Source organism: Otolemur garnettii, unplaced genomic scaffold (genome assembly GCF_000181295.1).
Source record: "Otolemur garnettii isolate 467f Iridium unplaced genomic scaffold, OtoGar3 scaffold00177, whole genome shotgun sequence".
NCBI classification, from domain to species: Eukaryota; Metazoa; Chordata; class Mammalia; order Primates; family Galagidae; genus Otolemur; species Otolemur garnettii.
The window spans coordinates 1454873-1462971 of NW_003852572.1; the positions used below are offsets into that span (position 1 = coordinate 1454873).

At 35.2% G+C, this 8099-nt stretch overlaps 1 pseudogene; it reads left to right on the forward strand.

Moving 5' to 3' along the window:
* Window positions 1–3227: 3227 nt before the first annotated feature.
* On the forward strand, window positions 3228–3371 carry LOC111728663 (annotated as a pseudogene).
* The last annotated feature ends 4728 nt before the right edge of the window (window positions 3372–8099 follow it).

Sequence of the window (8099 nt, forward strand, 5' to 3'; positions counted from 1 at the left end):
TGAGATGAACTTTTACTCTATGGCCTTTGGTAGAGTGCAATGGTATCATAGGTCACAGGAACCTCAAACTCTTGGACTCAAGTGATTTTTTTCTAGCACAAGCAGCAGCATCAATAGAGTTTCCAAGTCCCTGCTATGTACCAGCAGCTTTATTGCACACAGGCCACAATGAGATCTTTCACTTCACTGCACCCCAGAGATGACTTCAGGGCATCTGCCTCACACTTAAACAAACAGAAGGGAACCACGAAAAAAGTGCGGTGGGCTTTGTGGTTGTTGTTGTTCCCTGCTACAAAGGTAGATTCTGTAATAGACCCAAGGTAAAGTTAAAATCTCTACTTGGTCAGCTCCATAATTATGTTTCTTAATTTCCCAAATTACTGTGATCTCAAAAATTTAGCATCCTCCTCTGGCATCAGACTTTTCTAAGTGTAAAATGCACACAACTCTTCATGGTCAAGGAATGTATGCTTTAATTCATTTAAAAATAAAACAAAAGAAAAATTCTCTCTTTCTGCATTATAACCTCCATTTTAAGATTTCTCTATTCAAATAGTTTACAAAATTCAGCACTCATCAGAAAGCCTTGGAGAGATATTTAAAGATACAAATTGTCAGAATGTACTGTAGACCTACTAAATCAGACTGTCCAGGTCTAGAATCCTGAAATCTGTATTATTTAGACCTCTCCAAACCATTTCTGTTTCAGGGAATCTGTGCACCTGTATTTGGAAAATACTTTTATGTCATTAAAACTAATTTCTAACATTTAGGAGTTTACCAAATAGAAAATAAATTATAGTTTGAAACACCTGAGAAATCCCTTTGTTTAAAAAAAGATATTCCTTTGTCACTCGTAGATAACAGATAAAAATTTTGTCCTGGATCAAGATGGGCAATGTGGGCTGAATGAATCAGTACATTTCTAGAAGATCGCAGTTCACCTTGCTTTCTATGAAATAGAAAAGCCTTTCAGAACACGAAGCCTGGTATTTTCCTGGGACTGCTTCTCTGCTTTTTGGTTAGAATGGCTCCATTACACAGTGTCTATTCCACTGTGTCCTAGAAAAAGCAGACAGCTGTGAAGCTGGACGTGTTATTATAGTTTAGTTGACCCAGGCTGCAAAAAATCTAGATCAATACCTGATTGGAAGACTTGTTGTTAGATTTAAATTAAGTAATGTTGGTAAACCAGATAATGATCTGATAACCCACTGTCTTAGGAAACTGTTAATTTCATTCTGGGCAACAAGATTCATTATCTTGAGTTTTATGTTCCTGAATGTCAATCCTTCCCTAATAACTGCTATTGGCAAAGTCTGAGATCCCAGCAAGAGAAGCCTAGTCCCAGGGTCATGGAACTTAATAATGTAAAGAAAGCTTAAAATTCACTGAGTCAAACTGCTGCTAATAATTGAGTAAAATTCTACTATGCAGCTGGCACTGTCAGCAGAAAACAATCATAAAACCAGGACCTGATGAAAAGCAGCCACAGGAGGCACTAAAGAGAGAATAAAGTGTAGTGAAATGCTGAGCGGAGTCACTCCCATTGTGGGAGGAGGGAATGGAAGGAGGGAATGGAGGCTCAGAAAGGAATGGCCAGTATGGGCATTGTCAATATATTCATAAATACAAAAGAACTATTTTGTTGTGTCCCTCTTAATTTGGATATAAATCATAATTTTAAAAGCTAAACTTGTAGCATTGTTTTGCACATGTGAAAATATATACATGAAAACGATCACGTAAAGAGCAGGGCAGGGGGAGCGGACTTACGGCTCCAAGGTGTCTATACTCACTTTGAGGCGGTATAGCAACAATAACTTAGCTGTGAAAGCTAAGGGTAATATCATGAACAGCCACAGAAAAAGAATAGTAAAATTAAAATAGAGTTCAAAAGTAGCAAAACACTCCCAAGAAAGAAAAGATCATCAGCTAAATTATAGCAAAATAAAACAAATCAAAATATGTGGGACATAAAGTAGGGCTGTCGGGAAATTGATAGCTTTTAATGAATACATAAGAAATACAACAACATCTCACATATGTGTCACGTTTCCAACCAAAGACACTAGAAATAGAAAACTAAACTCATAGCAAATCAAAATAAGAAAATACTTAAGATAAGCCCCAAAATTGATTATATAGGAAAGAAACAGGGACTAAATCAATAAAAACAAAAGCTCATTCTTTAGAAAAATCCCTAAAATTGATAAAATGATACACAAATGGGTGAGGAAATAGAGAAATAGCAAATGATCATAACTAAGATAGAAAGAGGAGACATCACTAAAGACCCTACAGATATCAACAGGATTCAACAGAGCAGCATGAATAACTTTATGCAATAAATTTGACAATTTTAATAAAGTGGACAAATTTATCTAAATAAATGAAATCCCAAACCTGCCTAAAAAAGAATTAGAAAACTTCAAAAGCCCTATAGTAAATAAAGACATTGAATTTATAATTTAAATCCTTGCCTCCAAACAAAACCTAAAGCCCAAATGTCCCCACTGGTGATTTTTTCAAGTATTTTAGAAAGAAATTATGGTAATTTGTTGTCGGGAGCCAAATGACGCCAGATGGCCGCCCATCCCCACCGTCTGGAGTATGCTAACCTTTATCAGATAAGGAGCTGCTTTTCCCTTATCAGACAAGGAGCTGTTCTTCCCAGAGAAGCCATAAAATGTTTCAGACACATCGTTTACATTCCCAGCAGGAGATTGATGCAAGCTCTAACTCCTGCATTCCTCTGCCCCCCACCTCTTGTCTTCTCTGAATGCTATAAAAACTGATCTGTTACCCCCATTAAATGAGACCTTGACAAATCTGCTTGGTCTCCCTTCCTTTTTTCTCGCCTATTCTCTTTACAGGCTGGGTCCCCCTCGCCCCCCAAATAACCGTGTCCCGCAGGATGGGACAATTTGTTACAAATGCTGTCAGAAGATAGAAGAGTAAGTAAAATATTTTGACTCATTTTAGAATTCCAAAGTTCAATACTAGAGGACACCACAAGGGGGAGAGAGACACACCAGATGACGTGGGTAATATTTCATGAATAAGTACAGATTATCACGGAAATGTAATGTAGTTTAATATTTGAGATCCTCTAATATAATTCAATCATATTAATACCAAAACAAAGAAAAACCATGTAACCAGTACGTAACTCAGATGTCAAAAAGATTTTGGGAAAAGTGCAGTATTAATTCATATTTAAAAGTGCTCTCCCAGGTCTGCATGGTTACACCTGGCTTCCCCCCCCACCCCCCACCCCGACTTCCATAAAGGGGACAGACAGAACAGGTCCACTCAGGATCTCGGCTGGCCTTGCAGTGACCTCTCTTTCCTTGAGGGGAACAACAGATCCTGGGAGTAAAAGAAAAAGAAAATAATTTCCGCCAAGTAGGAGTAGAAATTACTTTTTTCATTCAACAGAGAGGATGTAAGAAAAACTTACAGATAATAAGCAAATTGATGATAAAAGTATTAATGCTTTCTGCCTAAGATCAAGACAAAGAAAGAATATCTTCTCTCATGAGGGCTACTTAACTATTTACTGGAGTTTCAAGTTAGTGCAATAATACTATTTAAAAAATAGTGATATAGACTGGAATAGAGCATATAGAATTATACTTATTTGCATGCAACACGATTATATATAAAGAAAACCTTAAATTCAATGTAATTTTAATTAGAATCCTATAAGATATTTTTGGAGAAGAAAATAATTTTAAAGATTATTTGGAACGAAAAGCAGCTAGAACAAGTGAACTTAAATTTGGTGCTTTCTATCCAACATAGAAATTAGAAGTACCCCGACTACGAGTAAGCTTGTCAGTTCATAAAAATGATGCGTTTTTTACTTTTGCATAAATGAAGAAAATAGATAAATAATAAAAATATATTATCTTAAAAAACAGTATCTATAATATGGTTTTGATTTCTTAAATTTCTCAAAAGCTACCTTCTGGCATTTGTCAGTTCATTTTTCCTTCTCCAAAACGAAGTGAAATAACAATGTGCCATCTGCGGTGGCTCAGAACGAGGCAGAAGTCAAGACGAATGTCCACAGTGACGGCACCTGTGAGTTATACGAAAGTGGCAGGTTTAAACAGTGACCTGAAACACAGTGGGTAGGGAAGGCCTTAACAGGAAGCCACTAGAAGGTAAAAATAGTATAGCTGAAAACTGTGCCCCAAATGCAAAGACCGAAACTCTGAGATGCAATGAAGGTAACGTCCCAGAGACAAATGGGCAGTCATCTCGGGAACAGCCTGATTCTGCTGTCCTCACCCAGATCAGTTCAGAACAACACTGCCTATTTGAGAACCAGCATTTGCCAATAGCTTTCCAAGTATGTGTTAATTGTCTGATGGGATTTTCTATTAGCCAAGATAGACTAATTTTCCAAATTTAGTCTAATTCAGTAGGCCCTATATTGCTCCTGAAAGTGCATGGGCAAAAACATGAAAACAATTGCACAATGGGAGAAAAAGAGTTTTGTACATGGTGATTCCCTCTGCATTCAAATGCTGAGAAGTACTTGACCTTTCCCTGAAAGAGCCCATGGCTTGAACTGTTTATTCTGGTTCTACACTTAGAATTCTCCATTCAAGGCAGTGCTTACCTTATGCCAGCAAGAAACTGTGGAAACAGAGGGGAAATTTCTAAATGTGGACAAAACTATCCATTAACAGTGTGAAAGCACTTAGCCAAGTTTCGATGTTAACTTGGAAAAAAGTTGGATAAAATACTTCTATTTGTACTTCAACATATTTATTTATTCTTTAAATGAGTTTTTAATTAAGGATTTGCTTGTTTTTAATATGAGAATACTTTATAGTATGTATTGAGATTGGAAACAAGTTATAAAAGTCAAAATTTTGTTTTGGCATTATCCAAATTTTATTTTTAAAATATTTGAAATGCTTTATTGTATCTTCATACTTAACAACTGATAATTGTGGTATCTGTCCTGCAAACTTTAATAAATATTTGGAGAGTTTTGCTTACAGCTTTCCTGACACTGAACTGAGGATAACAGGTGCTTTTGATGTATCTCAGAAACCCAGAGATAGTTTTCAAAAATAGCAGGCTACACAGTGATATCTGATTGAAGTACATACAGCATAATGCTAAAAATTCCCCTAAAGTAGCCTGTAATCAGATGTCTGTGTCAACACTTCTCTGTGAGCAGAGCCTTTGATTTGATATTGTTGCAAAACTCCCTTAATCCTTACCTGAATCTTCAAGGCAAAATGAAATATTTCACAAGTATGTAGTTAATTGAAACAATTCTTTTCTCTGATGAACTGTTACTCTTTATAACTATACAGCACTTTAAATGCCCTACAAAATATTGGTCAAAAAAATTATCTAATTGGGTGGTGCCTGTGGCTCAAGGAGTAGGGCGCCAGCCCCATATACTGGAGGTGGTGGGTTCAAACCCTGCCCTGGCCAAAAATTACAACAACAAAAAAATTATCTAATTTACTTCTTGCCACACAAATGATAATAGCAAGTATTATTTTCTGCTTTGTAAATGAGGAAATGTGGCTCAGAAAGTGAAGTAACTCATTCTCTAAGAAAACATTTGGTATAGGTGCAAATGGGACTAAGATCCAGATAGCCTGATTCCAAATCTAATCACGTTCCAGTACATTACATCACCTCTCTCAAATGAAGCAAATAGTTTTCATGCTCACATTTTCAGGTAAGGCAGAATATAAAGTACAGAAGAATAAATGGTAGATGTTATGTTTCTGGCTATTGTGTTTTCCTTTCTCCTTCAAGAGATTAGTTGATAAAAATGAGCAGAATCAAAGGGTACATTTTGTTTGTACTTGAAAATCAAGTTATAAGAATTCCTCTAACTAATCAAATGCAAAAATTTTCTGTCCACATAAATAAATTTAAAAATTAGAACATTAAATTTCACCTGCAGGAAGGAGCATGATTAATTTAAGAAAAAAATCTAATAAAACAATCTACTGTGCAGAAAAAGTATCTGACTAATAAAACGTAAAAATCAAATACACGAACATGCTCATTTAACATTATATTTGCAAATTCCATTTTTAATAAGTAACTATAGGCAGTTAGTTAACCTTGCTAAATATCTATTTTCTCTTTGAAATGGAGATAATTTCTCATCATCTATGTAATAACAAAATGTGCTATATTTTAAAATAATTTAAGATTATATTGGAATACAATTATATTTAATGATTTTTAATTGAAAAAATAGTGCAATTCCACTTGCAGTGCTAGTCTCAGTATAATTTCACATATTGATAGAACAAAAAGAAGGATAGTTCTTACTAATATTTCCTTAAAGTTTGTATTTTCTCTTTATCACAGTGCTAGCAAAAATCAATATTAAATTATAGTGGATATACTTTCTCTAATCTGAGCAAATACCAAAGCTATTTTGTGACAGATTTTGTCTTTATCATGGAAACACTTCTTGAGTGGTGGAGTAAGAAACCTCAAAAATCCACTCCTTTATAAAGCAACACTGGAAAAAGGTTTTTAAAATAAACTTTTATAAATCTGTGGAAATTAACAAAAAGCTTGTTACAATCTAAGGAACAATTATTCAAGAAAATGGCTGAATCTCTGTGGGAACACAGCCAGGTGGCATTTTCACATGCACTATTTTGGGACCTCTACAGTCCCACAAAAGGCTTGTAAACTGCAGCCTCACCATCATGGGAGTTGTGAAAATCAGGCAATTAGCAGTTCCTGGAGGAGACAGAAAGGTTTAAATCCACTCCACAAAAAAAATAAATTATATTTTCAAAGACTCGTCACAGTTGATTTATCTGGAAGCTCTAATTCACATGGTTTGTCTTTATTAGGTCTGACTGAGAGCTTACTCCTTATAAATGCCTTATCCCTTGGGTATTTGTGAAAAATAGTTTGTGTAAATTGTTTAACATTGCAGATGCCTCAGTTTGAGACTGATATAAGTTGATTTAAGAATGTGCTTATAAAAAAAAAGTCTTAAAAGGAAAAGTCTAAAATGATGTGTCCATGCCGGACTTTGAAAGGCTCTAACATAGTCCTGAGAATCTAGACAGCCACACACAGGTGTAAGACGATGCTCCTGCCTGAGGATAACCTAAGAAGGTGCTAATCTTTCACCTCTGGCTGACTTTGAGCCTCTGTTCAAGGTGAAGGCTAAAGCAGAATACCAAACTGTGGGAGTGCTGAAGGTCTATCCCAACACACACTCAAAGCCTATCTACAAAGACTAAGAATTATTGATCCAAAATATTAGATAAAATATTTGTTTAATTGCTAGATGTCCACTCACACACAGAGACTTAACTGGCTTCACACAACCAAAAATGCATAGTTTACAGAATTAGTGAATGAAAGTCAGTAAAAGGGAAAGGCAGCAATGGTGACACCACTAGCACCAACAACTAAAAATAACAAGGAATTCTAAGGAAGAAGAGGAGTTGGATTCACAAAGTTACCACATTACATTATTACATATGTCCAATTTTCAGTGAAAAACTGTGAGGTAGAAAAAGAAATAGAAAAGTGTGACCCACATACAAAAATAAATAAAAAATAAAAGAGTGAATAGAGGGAGAAAAAAAGAGAGAGTCCCTAAAGAAGCTAGGACAAGTTTTGCCAGATAGTCTTTAAATATGGTATTATAAACATTTTTGGATAGATTAAAAAACAGCTAAAGAACTAAAGGAATTTTTGTGACTAATATAACAAGTAGAACATATTGACAATAGATAGAGATTATTTTTAAAAGGAAAACAAAATAGAAATTGTGGAGTTGAAAAATACAGTAATTTAAATTAAAAATTCACTACAGGGGGCAGTGCCTGTGGCTCAAGGAGTAGGGCGCTGGTCCCATATGCCATAGGTGGTATAAGTTCAAACCCAGCCCTGGCCAAAAACTGTAAAAAAAAAAAAATTTACTAGAGGAATTCAACAATATTTGGACTGGGAAAGGAAATTGAATATAGGTCAATTGATATGATATAGTCTAAGGAATAGAAAGGGAAAAAGTGAACTGATAACTTGAAAGCCTGTGGAGCATGATGAAGGGATTGATACATACATAA